General features: G+C 38.8%; 1 pseudogene; it reads right to left on the bottom strand.

Annotated features, from left to right (window-relative positions):
- Positions 1 to 1242: 1242 nt before the first annotated feature.
- LOC140337746 (hatching enzyme 1.2-like) overlaps positions 1243 to 21480 on the bottom strand; it is a 31369-nt pseudogene continuing 11131 nt past the window's right edge.

Genomic DNA, 21480 nt, shown 5'->3' on the forward strand with positions numbered 1-21480 from the left:
CTGTGGATCATTCAGATGTTCATTGCCAAACTGCAGACGGGCCTGTACATGTGCTGTCCTGAGCAGGGGGACCTTGTGGGCTCTGCAAGATTTCAGGCCTTCATGGTGCAGTGTGTTACTAATTGTTTTCTTGGTGACTATGGTCCCAGTTTCCCTGAGATTATTGACAAGTCCCCCCCCCCCGCGTAGTTCTGTAGTTCTGGGCTGCTTTGTCACCGTTCTTGATCATTGCAACTCCAGGAGGGGAGATCTTGCATGGAGCCCCAGACCAAGGGAGATTGACAGTTATTTTGTGTTTCTTCCATTTGTGAATTATGGGGCCAACTGTTGTCACCTTCTCACCAAGCTGCTAGGCGATAGTCTTGTAGCCCAGACCAGTCCCTGACATCCTTAGACAGCTCTTTGGTCTTGGCCATGGTGGCTAGTTTGGAATCTGATTGAATGATTGCTTCTGTGGACAGGTGTCTTTTTTGCAGGTACTGTAACAAGCTTGGATTAGGAGCACTCCCTTACAGAGGGTCCTCCTAATCTCAGCTCGTTACCTGCATACAGGGGAGACACCTGGGATCTGGGAATACAATTATAGACTGGTCATTTCTTTGTCAGAGGGCAAACGTACAAAATCAGCAGGGGGTCAAATACTTATTTCCCTCACTGTATATACTGTAGGTGGTTTCTATATAAAAAAAAAGGCTCCTCCTCCTCCTGTCTCCTGCATGACATGAGAGTTCAGCAAAGGTGCCGAAAAACAATTTCAGCCATGATTGCCTACTTGGCCATACTTGGATGCCCATTTGTTGCCAATTGGACTGTCTATGGCCAAGAATCAGGTGGCATGGACATGTGTCAACTTCCTGATTTGCACTAGTGCCAACCTTTTACCTATGGAACATTCAGTAGTTTGCTACTGGTGTTTGCTACTTCATCAGCCACCTGCTTGTTGTATAGCAATGAAGCTGGAAGCAATACATTCCTGAAGGCACCAGATGATTCTGAAGCAGACCTAGCATTGAAAATACTTTGCAGCACATGGATTCTAAATAAAGTATAGCAGATATTTATTGCCTCTAAAAGAAATCACAGCCTCTTTTGATAATGCTTCATTATCATAGTATTCTGTGCACAATGCCCATTATGTCTTTGGTTGTGTGAATACCTTCATCACACACATAAGCCACTTGCTGCTAATTCTCAGACCAGCCAATGTTAAAAACATTTTTAAGCCACTGACTTATTTTGCTTTTATGTCATGTGATTTATGTAAAGAATCTGATGTGCTTGTGCCTCTCATGAATATTGGGTTTATACTAAATAGATCTATCCATTATAAACCACTACTCTGTGGTATCCCACCTATGGAAGGTTCTACAACAAATTATTTTTTAATGGTCACTTTAGGTATGGCTCACCACATGGTAGGAACTGAAGGTGTGACCAGTCATAATAACTGTACTTACTGTATATCTGTTACATCCTTCATGAGAAACTTACACAAAGAGTATGTAGCGTAGAAGCCATTGGCCTGGACAGAGGAGTCGCTATGGAAGGAAACCATCAGAGACCCGGTAAAGGATGTAAAACTTAGCTTGGGAAGAGCTCCGCATGTTCTCTTCTGTTTTTGTCCATCTTGAAAGAGAAGATAGTCATAGGAGCAGCCTGTGGACATTTCCAGACTGAAGGGAGCAATATTTACCGTAATCTGTGAAAACACAAACGATTAGAGTGTAAGTTTCATTTCTTCATCCTAGCATCGTGGGTTAATAATTGTACCAGGGGTCACAGACAATAAGGTTTTATTCAATCAGGCAGTGCACAAAGTAACAGGAATGTGTAATATGTGAACCACCAATAAGAATTCTTCTCTTACCATAACTTAGACAGTACAGTTATCCAATATAGGAATGACGAGGGTGATGGTGGATTGGTTAGCATCTGTGTCAAGTTTTTATTGTTGCCTGATTTTCCCACATTTCCTGATCAAAGTTCTTTTCTAACTACTAAAAAATGTTTTTACTGCCTTATCCAACTTGGATTAAGATTCCCTTTCTTCCTGCCCCACAGATACAACAGCAAATGGGGGAAAGCTTCACCAGCACAACAGTAATACTAATTGTCCAGAATCTGACTCACTTCTCACTTTACGCAAACAAAAAGGCCTGGGGGTAACCTGGCAATACAGCAATGGCTGGATAAGAAAGAAATCCCTGTCAACTACATTGGTTTCTTAACATGTTGTTGCAGTGCTCAATTCGGAATAAGGCAGCATACACATGTTCAATTTTTGATGTGATTGTTTCCAGTGACAAAGGAGTGACATGAACGAATGAGCATTGTACACACAGCACCATTGCGTTCTATGGAAAGTGGAGCGGGGAGAACGAGTGAGTTGCAATTCTCATGTGCTCTTCTCTATTGACAACAGTCATTCTATGTCCTGCCAAAATTTGAACGAGGTAGGATAACCGCCGTACACATGTCAGATTCTTGCCCTAGACAAGCACAACTGTTTTTATCTAGCGAGAATCATTTGACGTGTGTACAAAGCCTAAGACTAGGAAGGCTGACAATGTTAACCCATTTGCCTCTACAGCACTGCACATTGTTGTCAGGAGGACAGATAGAGGCGATGCCCTCAAGTGAACAATTCCTTCTTTCTTCAATCAGTAGACTCGGACTGGTTGGCCACTAAGGTGTTTTGCTTAACTGCACTGGAGAAAAATATTGAGGCCAAATACTGGACTGATTTGAGTTGTCATCAGAACAGGAGATAAAAAGACATCACTGTCACTCATTTTGTAGAGGCAGGGCAGAGCAAATCAAAAAAGTTACATAAGTACACTAAGAACATGACATTCATTCATGCTGCTGACATCTGCGCATATCACTTAGACTTCCATAGGGCTCCTCTACCTCATCAAGAAACAACCCAAAGAAATAAATGGGGCTATATTGCACAAACACTGGCAGAAGTTAGTTCTTGTGGTGGTAGACTGTAAACAAACATGCAAACATGCAACTATTCAGACTTTGGTAAGTACACAACTGTGGAGGGGTAGGTTGGGTTGCGTTAGGTTAGTTAGAGATAAGGAATGTTTTTATTAACATTATCCTTTGAAGGATTCCATATGTCCACCATAATTACCTTGTGCCCAGGAGGAGCAGATAACACCCATACACAGTCCATGGAATTATGGTACAGTGCTGGAAAAGCAGGAGAAGAGAAATTTCCTGTTGAGCTGTTGAAGGATTCCCCACAATTTACTGCAATAGAGGAAAGACATGCATTATAACAAGCTGCTATACATTCAAGGTAAGTAAGGTACATGTACTGTAGAATAAAACAGAGTAAGAGTTCCTTTTTAGCGTACAAATCAAAGTTAGCTAAGAAAGCCTTCTGGCTTTGTCAAAAGCAAAAATTACACTTAACTGCACTTTTTTCTTTCCTGGTATAGGGAAGGCTGTTACTCTACCTTTTGGGGAATTTGAAACTTTCCTCCTTTCACTAACAATACAATGTTTGGGCTATGTGTCGTGCAACCCCATAGTCTATATTTCACAAGCTGCTAATTGGATAAATCCTACACCTCCATGCTCAGTGGTTAATCCTTTTTTCTATGCACACATTATTCTACACCATCTAGTTTTTACAATACCCTCCTTTCATTGGCTACCCATAATGTACACCATCTAAAAAGTTCGTCCATCACTTTTTCTGATTGGATACTCATAACATGCACTCTTCCCTACATAATCAATCCTCTCTACAGCATTAATCCTTAACCAGGACTAATGATTTACTCATCAAATGTATGTCCCTACCTTCCCTGAGGAAGCCAAAACTGCACAACGCATCGGGAACTGGGACGACCCTATCAAAATTTTTACAGCTATTTTAAATATGATAATGCATAATCTTATAGTTGTACTTTGTTTAGTATAATATTTTTTTTTAGGGGGGGGTAGGTCAATGCGGAAAAAAAAAGCCTTTTAAATTGGCGGCCAGTAAAAAAAAAATGCTAGCAAACTCTGGATGATCCCTGTGGTTCCATGAAATCCTGGTTGAGAATCTCTGGTTTAGGAGCTTAAGTGTTAAGGGTTGACAAGAAATGGTAGCCTTTGACCCACTTTACCTGCAGTGCAAAGACACCTCACTGGGATATGTTGAGTCCAATGGAAGTGAAGTGAAGGTGCACATTATATAGGCATGGTTGAACTATCAATTTTAGGAGGCCATTCCTGAACAATGATGTGTAACTGGTGCTAGTACTAATGCATATGTAGATATAAGGTGGCTAAAGGAGGCTGCAGGAGATCAACAGCACGGGGATAGACACAAAGGATGAAAAAATTAATACAAGTATTTTAGGAAAAAAATGCAATGATATATTATATGCAGGGTTTTAGAAAATTAAATGTCATTCAGCAAGGATTTAGATTTACCAGAAGGCTTCTGATTATTTCATAGTGCTGTAGAATCCTGTTATTGTTTATTAATATAAGCACCAACATATAATGTAGTGTTGTACAATAAATAAGGGTGCAGATGACAGCCCTGCATACATACATGTACAAACTGTGACACAGACAGAGAGGAGGATGCTGCCCAATCAAGCTTACAACTTACAAATATGATTGTGAACAATTCATTGGATAGTTTTTGTACTCACTGGTATTGTATATTGCCTTAAAGCTGAGTTCCCTCCCTCTGTTGGTAGATTCAATTCTCATAAGCTTCCCAGAGGCAATGTGGCCAAGCGGGCGCACTTTTCCACAAGTCCCAGGCATAATAACTGGGGCAGCTCTGCTTATCCCATCAAATACAGTGACAAAGGCTTGGCTGCAGGCTGAAGAAGGCTGAACATTGAACTTCTCAAACTGCAGGAAGACCTGGAGCAATGGGATCACCATTCAGATAGTTATACAGATACAGAACACTTACCGCTATATGTACAGTAGCATATGTTAAGCTACAAGTTACCATGTGATTGTACAATCTTTTCAACATCTCAGCTAGCCCAACTGCACTGCATCCCCATTAGACCTTTAGGTTTTTTTCCAAAAATATGTAACATCAGATTTAGATTTAACAATTCATTTATATATATCCAATCGAAGAGGCCCTGCGTTACATAGATCCAAAGGTACACTCCTCCCAATCATTCACAAAGAATAATTTCAAGATCTGTTACCTATAGCCAAAGGCAAAAATACTCCCCTAACCCAGTGCATTGGCACCAAACCCCACTTCTTGAGGCCATTTATATAGATCAGAAGGAGGATCCAGGGAGAATCCACTGAGAGAAGCTGGGAAATCACGACTCTACACACACGCATACATATATCTATATACATACACTATATATTCATTTATAGTCACAATGTGAAAGATGTTTGTATGTTTGTATACATTTAGCTATGCAGTGAATTCACATTCATTGCAATTCCATTATACATAATTTTGTCAAAACGATTGTGCGTGTGAAGGAGATCCATGTAGACATGTCTCAAAAATAAAAAAAATTTACAGAAATATGTTGTTTGGTCCATGTTTCTGCCATGCTCCCACAGGTTCTTTTGATTCCTTTTGACTCTGCTTCCAGTAATTTTGGTGAAAAAGAACTTTTAGTGATGTTTTTGTGAAAATGCATTTATTCCTGACCATTTTGCAAAAATACATTTCTTAGTTTAACTAATTTCTAAATTATTGTTCCAAAAACGAAAATATCTGTTCTGGGTGGACTAAGCCTTACAGAATTTACAATCCTATACCATTCTTTTCATTATCTCTCAACCTAACTGCATCCATATAGTTTGTTTATCTTCACAACATCCAAAGAACTCAACCCAACCCGCTGGCCAATCACAGCATGGGGGTCTCCAATGGGTTCCAGGGTAGCTTTTCCGGCATCATTGGTAAAGGCGTACCTATAAGAAAACAAATGGTGATATGGTTATATTTATTGGGCTTTTTAGATAGCTTAATGCATGGACCTTGTTAAATGACTGACTTACTTGCCATAGTGCAGAACAGACAGGTAATCATAAGGCATCCCCAGGTTTTGGGTGCTCATTTTGTAGAAGTTACGCTCCTTGTCTGGAAGAAATAATAAATAGAATAACATTCATGCCATTAAATTTAGAACACCTTATAGCTAACGGATAATAAACACCAAAGAAAGCAATGTAAAGAGAATGATAATGATGCTACTGCCAGGAATCCCATGTATATATAGCTGCTCTCTTGCCTAGGTTGCCCAAGCAACCATTTAAGTAAAAAGGTTTGAGAAGCAGCAATGCAATATAGGAGATTTTTTGTAATCTTTCAGGTACATGGCTAATGCCTTGCCACCTATTACTAAGACAACCGCTTGATCATTATTAGATTGATTTGATTTTAAAGGTGCTAGTGCCAACCTATAACACAGTTTCATATACCAGTGCAACTCCCGCAGTGTTTGATCTTCCAGTTGTTTCCTTTTGTTCAGCACCACCAAGAGGACTGTAGCCAGCAGCACATGGCTTTTTATAGTTACATAGTAAGTCAGGTTGTAAAAGACATCAAGTTCAACCACTAGTGAAATAAACATATCCCAGATATAAAACCCCATGGACATAGATGATCCAAAGGAAGGCAAAAATAACCCGTGTACAATTTGCTTAAACAGGGGAAAGAAAATCCCTGAGGCAATCAAATGTTCCCTAGATCAATGGTCTCTGTTATCTTTATTTTAAAGCCTTAATACCCAGTTATATTATGTGCTTCTAGAAAGCTTCTAGCTTTTTCTTAAAGCAATCTATAAAACTTGGTGAAACTACTTCCTGAGGGAGCCAATTCCACATTTTCACAGACCTTACAGTGAAGAATCCCTTCCTTATCCGGAGCTTAAACTTCTTTTCCTCCAGAGCTAGCTAATCTCTCCTCATAGCTGAGCTCCTCCATTCCTTTTATTAGTTTAGTTTAGCTCTTCTCTGCACTCTCTTCAATTCCACAATGTCCTTTTGTGTCAACTGGGGCCCAAAACTGGACTGCATATTCCAGATGTGGTCTGACCAATGCTTTGTAGCAGGATTATGTCTCCATAAAACTGTCTTACAAAACTGACCACCCCTACAGTGATGAGCGCCATATGTAATTTGGAGCATGGTATTTTACATTTCTTTATTACACATGTTAATATACATAATATATTGCCTCCTCCTTTATCTACCACAAAGTATAGCAAAGAGATGCAATTTAAGACAAGATATCAGAGCCTGGCGTTATCACACCTCTACACCAGACAAAGTTTACACATCCAGACTGTTATATGTCTTGTTACTGCGTTGCTTTTCATAATTATCCATCACCTCATGCTATTTTTACCACTTACTGCAAGTACATCTATAAATATACTATAGGTGCTGCCAACTTAAATATAGGAAGAACTAATTAAGTGCAAATGTGCTTGACATTTAACACAGAGGAGATGTCATTTGACAAAACAGCCTTCCGGAAACTCTATACTGTCTTGTTAGATGGACTTGCTGTTTCTGTGATCTAATTCTCACCCTGTGACTTCCAGCTTGTCTTTGTTATTTCTTGTTTTTATTATCTTTACTATGACATGTAGTCTTGTGACTACATGTCATAGTAGAGAGAGGTGGCATCTCCCTAAAAAATGGCAAAATCCAATGATGAAATATGCTCCTGTAATGATCTGGTGGGTTCCAGGCTTTTCTGGTCCATTTGAAGGCTGCCTAAACGTTGATTGAGATGGTGATCAATAGCTGGCTACTTCATCCCAGAAACATAATGGAAAATCACTTCCAGTGATTTTGCCTGGATTGAAATAAAACGTGTAGCTGCATGTAAAAAGAAGCATTTAATCAGTCTCTTCTACCAAGTGACTACCAGACTTTGTATCGAATCACAATGTGATCCATCTTTATATAATTGTGTCATCTTTGAGCCAGAATCCAGGATTAGATACTGACCCTGGATGATGAATAAACACAGGTGATGCCATCCTTCATTAATGGAGATTGATTGTGTGCTGCTCCCCCCCCCCTTTTAGATTGTAAGCTCTTCGGGGCAGGGTCCTCTGCTTCTCCTGTGTCACTGTCTGTATCTGTCTGTTATTTGCAACCCCTATTTAATGTAAAGCGCTGCGTAATATGTTAGTGATATATAATTCTGTTAATATTATTAATCTACTTGTAAGAGTTCATTGCTACATGGCCATGTAAACCTTAACTGTGTTACCTATAGTGACAACATGGACCAGCTGATGTGATGAGTGTATATCCATATCATAAATATATATGATGGGTAAAAGGCTGGGTGCTGCGCTGATATTCATGACCTATGTTGGTTATAGCGAATATCTGGATGTATTTTGGTTTTAAAGTCTCCTGAAATCATCCCATATCATTATCTAGACCTAAATTTAAATGAGAAACTCATGGCTTTTGCTTTTTGTAATTTTTCCCTTTCAGCAGAAAACATGTGATCAGATGCCTAAGAATTTGGTCACATGATTGGCTGCCATTGAATCTTAAAGAAGTTTCTGGATCATATGCTGTATGTGAAAACCTTCAGTTACTGTGTATAATGGGTATAGGACAGCACAATTTCCTATTGCTGTCCGATCTCAGCAATGTGGCACCATTGCTTGATGGCACACCCACATCGATCTACTTACCTTCCCTGGGATTACTCAGCTGCACCATTTGCCTGTCCATTCCTCCCCCTCCATCCTTCAATGACAAATGTAGGTTATTGGCTGCTTAGATCTAAGAAGAGCAGAAGTTTACACACTTCCTGTTACCTGGATGACTCCAATAAGCTGGTCAAACCCAAGGTGACATATTCTATTTAACATTCACATTCTTTCGCATCTGAGAATAAATCGAGTTCTACCTAAGTTATGTGAGAAAAAAAAACTTTTGCAGTTTAATGTTTGCCTTTGTTCTCCAAGACATTTTGCTTATTTAAGTGAACTGCATGATAGACAACTGATGGGTCACTGTTCCAATTACTTATTGGAGGCTCTGGGAGACTGTTCAAATTAAAATTGTATATACAGTAGGATCTCGACTATCTGGCTCGCGACTACTCAGCCTCTGTACAATCCAGCCTACTACGGAGTCTGAGAAAAAAAAAAATCTTCATTCTAAAATGCCGGGGCGGCGCGGGCGGACGACTGCTGTGGTGCTTCTGCATGGCACATGTTGCGACGCCGCTGCTGCCTGCTCTCCGGAACTGTGAGCAGATGTCTGAGGGTGCGGAGAGAGGAACACTGCCCGTGTGTGTGGTATTGTACTTTATTAATGGTACTCCCGACTATACGCCTTTTTTGTTATTTGGCCTACCCTGCTGCCACATTAGGCTGGATAGTCAAGAGTCTACTATGTATATATATTTATTTTATTATTTAATAAAATAAATACTGCACATGATTATGAAGGATTTGGTCTATATAAGTATAAGCAGTAACAAGAACTGCTTTTTTAAACGAGTCAATGGGAATGCATATATCATCCTGAAACAGGTTAATGTAGGATAAAAGGATGCAGATCACAAGAGAACCCTCTGTAGGTTTAAATTAACTCAGAAGCTTCTGAAACTCTCATAAAATGCATAAAGAATTTATCTAAACCTACACAGGATTTTTCCCATGAACACAAACCCATAACAGTGTCTGAGTGCATTGAGTACACTACCTGTATTGATAATTTAAAGAGTGAGAACTTGGTTATAATACCACTTACTTTAAATTACTTTAATATCCCTTTTTCCCTTTTCTGCCTATTAGGCTAATTTATTGGGCCTGATGTTTAGGACCGAAGAGGATACACTTTCATCAGTGAAACAGGGTAATCCAGCAAACCTGGAACTGATCTGGTCTAGGATTCAAAACATTTGTCAGCAAATATCAAATGACTTTGAAGAAATCCATTCCAGGTTTGCTGGATCACCCAGCTTTACTGATAAAAGTGTATCCTCTCCAGCCTTGGAGAGCTTTAATATATCATGCCCATTGGCTCGGCACTTTCTTAGACAGCATTATTGTATTTAATTAAAAACTTTGACTTGACTATGACTTTTCTAATCTATGTACTTCCATTAGGTCAGTATCTCAAAGTCCTAAAACAAGAAACAGCTACATAATTATTTTTTCAAAGATCATTATTATTGGCATTTATATTTCTGTCTGTACAGGTGTGTTACAAATGTCTACCTGTACCCCTATCTGTCCCCTGAGACCACCAAACTCCTTGTACATGCTCTTATCATTTCTCGTCTGGACTACTGTAACATCCTTCTCGCTGGTATTCCACTAACCCGACTCTCTCCTCTACAATCTATTATGAATGCTGCAGCCAGACTCATCCATCCTTCCCTCCGCTCCTCCTCCGCTACATCTCTTTGTAGTTCTCTCCATTGGCTTCCTTTTCACCTTAGAATCAAATTTAAGCTCCTGTGCTTTGCCTTGAAATCCCTACACAGTTATTGTCCCACTTACATCTCTGACATGGTTAAAAAATACTCCCCTTGCCGCTCTCTCCGCTCCTCCAATGACCTACTAATGACTTCCTCACTCATAACCTCATCACACGCACGGATACAAGAATTTTCTAGAGCTGCTCCAACTCTCTGGAATGGTCTTCCTCGTCCTATTCGGCTTGCTCCTACTTTCTGCTCATTTAAAAGAGCGCTCAAAACCCATTTTTTCAAACTTGCCTACCCGGCTTCTTCTGTCATTTGAAACCATCACTACTTCCCACACTACATATCTCACATCCTTTGTGTGTGAAATTCCCCCACCTACTAGATTGTAAGCTCTTCGGGGCAGGGTCCTCTCCTCCTGTATCACTGTCTGTATTAGTCTGTCATTTGCAATCCCTATTTAATGTACAGCGCTGCGTAATATGTTGGCGCTATATAAATCCTGTTTAATAATAATAATAATAATAATAATGTCTAGGTATAAGTTTTGCTTGCAGTATTGAAACAAATCCACTAGGTGCAGCTCTTTACCCAGAGTTTGATATGTTACAATAACCTAGATAAAAATTAAAGTGGATCTATACTATGAGCTATCTAGCTATCCTGGCAACCAAAGCTGAGCTGGGCATGGGCATGTAATGCATGTAATTATTTTTATTTTTTTTTATTTGTAAGGCATGTAATTATTTTTTTTTTATTTGAGTAAGTTAGATCTTTTGTTCTCTGTGATTTTACTGAGGATATTTTACTACATTTCCTGTTCTGGTGACACCAGGTATATGGGTGAAGTTGTAATTTTGGTTTCCCCACTTTAGTATTTTTCAAAGATTCCAGTAGTCGATTTACCATCTGTCACTAGCTCTTAGTTGTGCTTTATTTGTTCAGTGATGCACAGCTCTATAATTGTATTCTAATATGTGTTATTAGTGAAATTCTAAAGTTTCTATGGCAACACAAACTGGATCAGAAGTTCACTTAACAGAGAGAGTAAACTTTGCAAATCAAATTTAGGCTGCTGATAAACATGTCAGTTATCAGTAAAGAAAAAGGTATTACGAAAAAAAAGTCATGTTGTTTTCCTGTGTTTGACATTTGTTGGGAACGCACATCAAATACAGCTCAGCAAAATCATATTAAGTCCAATAAGGCAGTAAATATTATTATTTTTAATATAATTATTATTAATAAACAGGTATTATATAGCGCAAACATATTAAGCAGCACTGTACATTGAATAGAGGTTGCAAATGACAGACGAATACAGACAGTGATACAGGAGAAGAGAACCCTGCCCTGAAGAGCTTACAATCTAGTAGATATGGCAGTTAAGAGGCTGCTAACTATTCTGTGTTGCATTTCTTTGTAGGCTGCATATTCTATTAAAGTGTGGTGGAAATGCAGTCAAAGCAAGGCAAAGATAGCCCTCTTTAGCATACACATGCGTATTTGCTTTTTGCAGAATTTAAAAAGAATGTCCACCAACATAACCTCCGAAAGTTCCCATGAACAGCCAAATACAGGCTGATCTGAGTGATAAGTTTAGGGGGTGACACAATGGGCCTGATTTATTAAAGCCCCCCCCCCCCCCCCACAGTGGATCTGGGTGATCCAGCAAACCTGGAATAGATTTCATTTGTTAGCAAATGCTTTAAATACTGGACAAGATCCATTTCAGGTTTGCCAGAATACCCAGCTTCATTGGTGAAAGTGTATGTAATAAATCAGCCCAATAGGAGTACCATACTACAGTGGTACAGCTAGTCTTACATAGATTTGGTCCCAGTCTTCTAACCTATCATTATTCACTCATTGTAGAGGAACAAAAGTATAAGAAAATAAGACAGGAAAAACATGATGAGCTGATTTATTTACTATGCTACAGTGCCTCTGTCTGGCAAACTCTGCACATCATTGGACACTTTTCTAAACATCATGTATCAGACAGTTATGTGGATATGTACTTATGTTCACCTGTGAGGTATCCCTTTTAAAATATTCTAAAACCCGCTACAGTTTTTAACGCTCTCCACAAATCTCCTGAGGAAGTCATCAGGCGAAATGCGTCAGGTTACGGCCATTTTTCTCTTGTTTATTGTTTGCGATTCTTACAAGCAGGCATCCTCTGTATAGTCATTAGGTCATACTTCTTAGGAAGTTGTGAATGGGAACCATCAATATCATCTTGTAAATATATGTTACACAGTAATCTGTGCTTTATATGATTTACCACAATTTATTATACTTACATTTGCAACTAGAAAAACCCTGCTTTTTCTGTCTCATTTTCTTGTTATTACTACATTTCTGGAGTTGGCACAAACTTGAAGGATTTGAAGGACAGGTAGACTACAGGTAGTCCCTGGGTTACATACGAGAAACTGTAGGTTTGTTCTTAACTCAGGTTTGCACAAAATCATATGCAGAGGGCAGGAAAAAGAAGCTGTTCAGCTTAAAAGATAGTTTTTGTTTCAAATTCAGTGGTCTGAGTTGGCCCCTAAAACTTATGCCAACAGCAGAATGCCCTTGCAATAATTTCTGATTCTGTTCCTGACCCCTGAAGACTTTTAGGTGTTCCTTCCCTGACCTTTGTGTGTCTAGCTCCTCTTGTAACATTCTCCATACTATGAAATACATTAGGAAAATCCAACAAGGAGAATGGAAGCTCACCATACTGTCCACAGTATATGTATAGGTTGGCCTTTTTAAGTTATAGCAAGTAGCTCACCAATATGTACCTTGGCTGATGTTTCCCCAGTTGATGCGGATGTACTTGTCTCGGTCACTGCGACACTGCTCATGCTGGAAGCCCAAGGAATGTAGCAGCTCATGTTGTATTATACCCCAATGTAGACATTTGGGTTTCATGAGGGACAGTTCCTGGGCACCACCTACCCGTCCAACGTACGACCAGCATCTGTGAAAGACCAGAGATATATGACAGTAATGTACTGTAGCACTGATACAACAGCAGACAGGTACCAGTGGAAGACGGTGTTTACAGCAAAATATCTTTGCAATTACGTGCTTGCCAAGCCTCAAACTTAATAAGTAAAAAAGGTAAAAGTACAGGGGTTTTATTAGGCAAGGGTATTGTATTAATGATACAGTATTCTCAGAAATACAATACACATTGTCAGGATTCTTACATTTGTAAGAAATCCAAAAGGGCCACCAAGATGGCGCTAAACAGTACACAACTACTCAAAGATAATAAATCCGATAGTGATTCCAGAAGTCCAGACTGTAATCTATGGTGATGCTATGTTGTTTGTATTATACCACTAGCACTGTTCTACCAAACGTATTACTACCCATGAGGAAGCCTACAACGGGCGAAATGCGTCGGGTACTTACGTACATGTTTGCGAACTACAGACCTCCAGGTTACAGTCTGGACCTTCGGATCACTATCGGACTTATTATCATTAAGTAGTTATGTACTGTTTAGCTTCATTTTGGGTGGCCCTTTTGGATTTCTTACAAATGTAAGAATCCTGACAATGTGTATTGTATTTCTGAGAATACTGTATCATTAAAACAATAACCCCAAAGACCCCTGTACTTTGTCTTTACCTTTTTTACTTACTGTAGCCCTGATGTTACTGTAGTCAGTTTATAAAGCTGGACTTGGGGTATCTGCTCACATTGCTACAATAACACATATATGATAAGTGCTCGATACACAACACAAACACCCTGGGTAAATCTGTGTTGAGCTACTTGCATTCTGCCTGTAGCAGTAAATTGAGGGATAGAAGACAGTACAACCTATTGACAGTAAGATTAAAACCCCACCTGCTACCAATTACATCTAATTTACTGTTATGAAAGTGAAATGGTGTTTAATAAAGCATGTTGGACAGAATAGCTGACTGCTGACCCTGATCAGAGAGAAAGACTTCTCTATATTTAAACTCAGACTCATCAGTCTCATTGCCTGGATAAGGAACAGTCTGTGATCCTTATTTTTAAATCTTTCTGTAGAATCAGAATAACAAAAAGCTCTTAAAGGATCAGTGCTGAAAGATACAGATTATTAGGGTCCCTCAATCCTCTTATTCTGTAATTAAAGGGAATGTATATTGTTTAGTGCTTTTTACATATTCTGTTTTATATTTTTTTAGCTCTCTCAAATGATCCAAAAAATTATTTATTTTCATCCAAATTATGTAGGAATGTTGTTATTTTCCATGTACAAGAAGCAGGTGGTGCTTTGGAGTCTGCTAACTACAAAACTTTACTTCTCTGCTGCCACAGAGAGCCTGATTTATTACAGCTCTCCAAGGCTGGAGAGCATACACTTTCATAAGTGAAGCTGGGTGATCCAGCAAACCTCAAATGTATCTGGTCAAGGATTTAAAACATTTGCTAGCAAAAAGAAATCCATCCCAGGTTACCATATTTCACAAGTGATCAGCTACTGCTTGGCTGGCCCATAACTTTTAGGTGTCTATTTATAAAGCAAGGAATCTGACATTCACCAAATATTCTCTGGTGGAGAATCTTCCATGTGTCCATGTGAATGTCAGATTCATTTATTTATAACTAGTCCCCTTAGAGTTACAGAAACACGTATTAATGTGTCTTCTATAAGATTTTATACAAATAAAATGACATAAATGAATAAAATATATTTAAAGGAATATATATACTATATATATATATATATATATATATATATATAGTTTTCCTTTAAATATACACTGTAGAAAAAAACCTAAATACACCGAAAGGATTTGTATAAATGTGTATTCAGTCCTGAGATATACACAGGCATGCCAGATCGAAGCGCCAACTTCTGACCTGACTTTTCCCCACTGGAGTTAAGGAAAGCAACTTGGTCACCTCTCCCGTCACAGCCTGTGATTGGACAATGAAGGATAAGCAGCATCATGTTGCCTGTCACTATATTTGCAAATTGTACCTCTGATTGGCGCTTAGTGCCACCCCTTTGTTTTTGCCCAGCCCAAGCGCTGCTGTACAGGGGATTATGGAGACCAACACCAACTAAGTTCTTTGTTGCATTTTAAAAACATGTGATAATAGTTTTTTTAGTTTTTTGTTTATATACCTTTACCGAGTTCAGCTTTATTACTCGATGTGACAGTAAAATAATACAATTTAGGTTTAAATTGTGATGAATATGTTGGATTCACCCCACACAATTACGTCTTCCTATTGTTTTGGATCATTCAGACAAGACTAGTTTATAAAGTACCATGTGTGTTTTTTTTTTTGGGGAATGATATGGTGGTTCACAAAGCCTATATGAGCTACGGGGAGCTGAGAGTGAGCTCAAGCTGAAATGTACACACACTCATTAGGGTTGATTTATTAGCTTAGTACTACATGGTTATGTTAGCTTTGCTTAGTAAATAAAGTGAAGCTATACTATTTCTGCCAAAGCAAAGGTTCAGGAAGTCACTGATTAACTTTCATAGCCACTGAGACAATTTCTATGTCCTTTTTCTGAGAATCTCTCCTACTAAATTAATTGCTACCAATTTGTTTGACTCTGCACTTAGCTCTAACATCTCTCGCAGGGTCAGGGAAATATAACTTCTACTTCCAAGTTACATTTTGAGTACTTTGTATTTGATGACCTTATAATCTTTAGTCATATAGACATATTTCTGGGATAATAAAAATTCTGTAGAACAGGTTCACTATGATATCTTGATAGCTGCTATATATAAACTCCTATTATGAATCACTAGACTTTAAATGCACAAAATTAGTTTTCCATGGATTCAGTTTTCTGAGTTCTGTGTTTCAGTTACTTGAATAATTATGATGTAAGACTAACTGTATCATTTTTTCTAAAAGCATTCAGAAGTGTTGGAGAACCGGCAATGCATGCAACCCCTATGTAAAACAGAACATTACTCTGACCTGAATATTGGCATAGTGCAAACCAAGCACTGCATATATGTGCAGGTATGTGTTCAACATGTTTGTTTAACATATGTTCCACATACGCAGAAATGGTTTTAAAGGTAACTAAACCACATTTTATTTTTTTATCTTTCATAGGTTGGATTGCTCACAATGCTGTGGTTGTAATAAATTCACACTAATCTTCTCTGGTCCAACCTCCCTTGCAAGGATAGGCAGTCAGGAAGACCAGAAGGACAGATAGCGGTGTCACTAAAGGGGGGCGTACAACATAGACTGATTTACATGTCCTAATTTCTAACCAGAAATACATTACAATTAGCAGCGTCATTACTTAGAATAGTGTTGTGATTTATTTGCCATGTACTGGCTGATTGCTCAATTAGGATTGTCAGCTAAATTACTTTACATGTTAATTGTATAATTAACTTCCGCCTTAGCCTGACCATTGTAGAAGGCAGAAAAAAAAAAATGGGTAATTATTTCCCTCTTTATTGGTATTCTTAAAGTCAAACTTCAGGAACAAATAAAAAGTACCCTTGCAGGGTGGCTGACCCATAATGCAATGGTTAATGCTCCCTTAGGTCTAGGGGGCCTTTCAAGTCTTTTATCTTACCTTGGTCCCGCACTCCTGCAGGCTCTTCTACTTGTGTGACCGGTACCCTTAAACGTATTCTCTAAGGCTACATATACATGCTAGATAACTGTTGCCCGAGACAAATGATTGCGATTGTCTTGGACAAAAATCCAGCACGTGTACTACAGTCCTATCCTCCTACTGTGAGCTATTGTTTCCTCTTCCTAAATTGTAAGCTCTTCTGGGAAGGGTTTCCCCCTCCTGTCTCCTGTTTGTATCTGTCAGTTTGCAACCCCTATTTAATGTACAGCTCTGTGTCATATGTTGGCACTATATAAATACTGTTTATTAATAATAATGGTAAAAATATTAAAGTTTCCCAATGCCATTTATTGACCTGCCCTGACTGAGCAGGAGTGACCACTGTAACCCTTCCCTTGTCTTCCCCTTCTCCTTTATATGAATCAGAATTGCATACTCACTCTTCTCCTTCTACTGTCACGGAAAATGATCAGGAATTTCAACAACAGAAATCTAACATGTGTACATATCCTAGGGAAGTCTGTTCAGTGGTCACAAGCATTGTATGCATTGTATTACATTGTAAGTGAAAATGCAGAGAGCTCACCAACAACCTGAAGCTTCATAAGAAAGTGCAGTGAGCTGGCTGCCAGGAGAGTAAAGGGATAAGGTAAGTAAAAATCCTTTTCTTCCAGTACCTAAGACCTTAACAGGCATTTAAACCTTGCAGAGTGGTAAGTTTAAATTATGAAAATGATAAGAAGAAAAGAGGAGAGAAAAGAAGGGTTTTTTTTAGGCACATAGAGAAGAGTTCATTTCTCCTTTATGAACTCACTTAATTAACCCCTTCATTATCTCATCTTTAAAACCTCTTAACCCCATATACTTTCCATGTATGTAAGTACAACTCTCTTTTCTTGGATCACTTATGATTTATTTTGTATATAACAAGATGTACTTTAATCACATACCTCCATTAACTATCTTTCTAATGGACTGACAGTTTGAAGCTATATTACTTTCCAAGCTTTCAGTTCTATTAATAACCTCATGGACAACTAATACCCAATAATCTTGTCAACAAAAGACTCACCCATTACCTGAGCACCAACTCTCTCCTTGACCCCCTCCAGTCTGGTTTTAGAGCTGCCCATTCCACTGAAACAGCCCTTAGTAAAGTGACCAATGACCTCATCAGAACTAAGTCACAAGGCAACTTTTCCCTGCTCCTTCTTCTTGATCTTTCCTCTGCTTTTGACACTGTTGATCACCCCCTTCTAATACAAATCATGCACTCCATTGGTATCAGTGACACTGCTCTCTCTTGGTTTGCTTCCTATCTGTCTGACCGCTCCTTTCAAGTTTCTTTCAATGGTAACTCCTCCTCACCCACTCTCCTCCCTGTTGGTGTTCCCCAAGGGTCAGTCCTTGGACCGGTTCTCTTTTCTCTGTACACCTCCTCTCTGGGTAGTCTCATATCCTCCTTTGGCTTACAGTACCATCTGTATGCTGATGACACTCAAATTTATCTGCCCACCCCTGACCTGTCTCCCTCAGTCCTGTATAAGGTCTCATGCTGCCTGTCAGCCATCTCATCATGGATGTCTGACCGATTTCTGAAACTCAACCTGGATAAAACAGAACTCATCATCATCCCCCCCTCAAATTCCACATTTCCCCCTGACATATATCTAACTGTTATACCACTGTTATTCGGCCCTCCCCTCAGGCACGTTGTCTTGGTGTCACCTTTGACTTGGCCCTCTCATTTACCCCCCATATTCAGAACATTTCCAGGTCCTGTCACTTTCACCTATGCAACATCGCCAAAATCCGCCCCTACCTGTCCCCAGAGACCACCAAACTCCTTGTGCATGCTCTTATCATCTCCTGTCTGGACTACTGTAACCTCCTCCTCTCTGGTATTCCACTAACCCGACTCTCTCCTCTACAATCTATTATAAATGCTGCAGCCAGACTCATCCATCCTTCCCACCATTTCTCTTCTGCTGCATCTCTTTGTAGTTCTCTCCATTGGCTTCCATTTCACCTGAGAGTCAAATTCAAGCTCCTGTGCTTTGCCTTCAAATCCCTACACAGTTATTGTCCCACTTACATTTCTGACATAGTTAAAAAATACTCCCCCTGCCGCTCTCTCCGCTCCTCCAATGACCTACTAGTGACTTCCTCACTCATAACCTCATCACACGCACGGTTACAAGACTTCTCTAGAGCTGCCCCAACTCTCTGGAATGGTCTTCCTCCTCCTATTCGGCTTGCTCCTACTTTCAGCTCATTTAAAAGAGCACTCAAAACCCATTTTTTCAAACTTGCCCACCCGTCTTCTTCTGTCAATTGAAACCACCACTACTTCCCACCACTACATATCTTCCATCCTATTGCGTGTGAAATTCCCCCACCTACTAGATTGTAAGCTCTTCGGGGCAGGGTCCTCTCCTCCTGTATCACTGTCTGTATAAGTCTGTCATTTGCAATCCCTATTTAATGTACAGCGCTGCGTAATATGTTGGCGCTATATAAATCCTGTTTATTAATAATAATAATAATAATAATAATAATAATAATCTTAATTGTTACAATCCTAAAATGTCATACAGGTAAGAGAGTTTGTCCCCAATTTTGGGATAACCAATTTAATATGATATATACATATATACCTTTTACAAAAAATATTCCAATATGTCCAGTTTATGGGACACAATTAAACACAATAATTTACTTGTACTCTTCAATTGAATCTTTAGACCCTATTCTCATTCCATGACTCTCCATAATACACCCCTTTCTTGAATACTTGTTGGAGAGCTTTTGTTGGAATACATCAAAGCAAGTAAGAAGTGTTCTTACATTACTTGTTTCTCTTAAGCTACGTACACACGTCCAACCGTTCTCGCCCAATAATCAGCTCAGGGCCAATATGTGTACAGCGCCAGTCGTCCATTGTCCGAACGACTGTCCTGGTGGATCCACAGACGATGGACGACTAACGATCCTAATGCAAGGGACGACTAACGATCCTAGTGCTCTGCATAGAGCAGATTGGTGCTGTATGTACAGCACTCGTTCATGCATCGTGGAGTGCTAGTCATTGGAAAGGATCGGGAAAGATCCTTTCCAACGACTAATATTGCAAGTGTGTATGCAGCTTTAGACCTACAGTAAATTACCTCTATAACACCACCTTCTTTTCTATTCTTTTACCCCCTTAAATTAGTAATCTTTGTAAAGCAGCCAGTGCAAGTTTAGTGAATTGAAAAATCAGTTATAAACTGATGATCAGTTATAAACATTTTTTGACCACTTTATTTATTTATAATTTATCCTACAACATCCAAACAGTAATAGTGCTTTCTTCTATATCTTAATATATTTGAAGAACATATATCCTATAATAGACAAAATTTGATTTATTTGGGCTTTGATATGTATGTTGCATACTTCATATTTGTACTTATTTGCATTAACATATAGCAAAATCTTGAATATTTATACTATACATTGGTACAGTGAAATATACTACTAAGAAGCCTTGTATTAAGAGCATATTGTATATATCTCTGACAATTTATTGTATTAGAACTCATGATTATCTGTAAAAAAAAATAGTTTTAATTTGTTAGCCTTGCTTAATTGACTGAATATGATAATGTAACCACTATATTTTAATTTATTATAGTGTGGGTCTGTTGGCCTTTAAAAAAATCCAGAGGAAGCCTTCTTAGGTGAAACGCTTTGGGATGAGACTCGCTATTTGACCCTGATTACTCACACAAGTTTGTAAATGATCTCCATAGTTCTAAACTAATCTTTAGTACCATATAAAACAACTGCATATGTTTTGTTTTTATATCATGGTTTACTTGTGCACCAATTACGGTAGATATTATTTTTAAACTGGACTAATAAAAGCAATTATATATTTTTAAAAATATCAATCTTCTCTTTGTGCTTAAAAAGGCCTTCTTTTCTCTTCTCTTCTTATTTTATCCTTTTGATTATACCATAGAGTCCATTTGTTTGGACGTCTAAGGCTTGGCACATAACCAGATTTATCTGGCATGATTCCAGGTACAACCTAATTCCCTGACTCCCTATACCTATTGTAAGTTTAAATTATCCCTAGAGTTCAGCTTTGAAGTTAAAGGGACTGGTGTTACTGACTTACTTTTAAAGAAAGAAGATCCTGGCTTTGTCTTTAATCAGTACTTTCTGAACCAGGACAGAAATATCATGACAGGTATACTTTAAATGTAAAGGCAAAACTTATTTTTGAAGCTTGGATATATTAGAGCAGGGTTGGGGGCCATTTGTCAGGTTTGTCATCCAATATATCTAAAGTTGTGAGGAAAAATAATCCAATATGGATGACTCTACAAGCAGGTCTGAACCAAAGTATGCTTCTTCAGCAAAAACAGGTAACAGTAACAGTAAACTATGGTGCTGAAGTAGTACCTAGCTCGAAGTGTGTATGTGTGTG

This window comes from Pyxicephalus adspersus, chromosome 9, assembly GCF_032062135.1.
Source record: "Pyxicephalus adspersus chromosome 9, UCB_Pads_2.0, whole genome shotgun sequence".
NCBI classification, from domain to species: domain Eukaryota; kingdom Metazoa; phylum Chordata; class Amphibia; order Anura; family Pyxicephalidae; genus Pyxicephalus; species Pyxicephalus adspersus.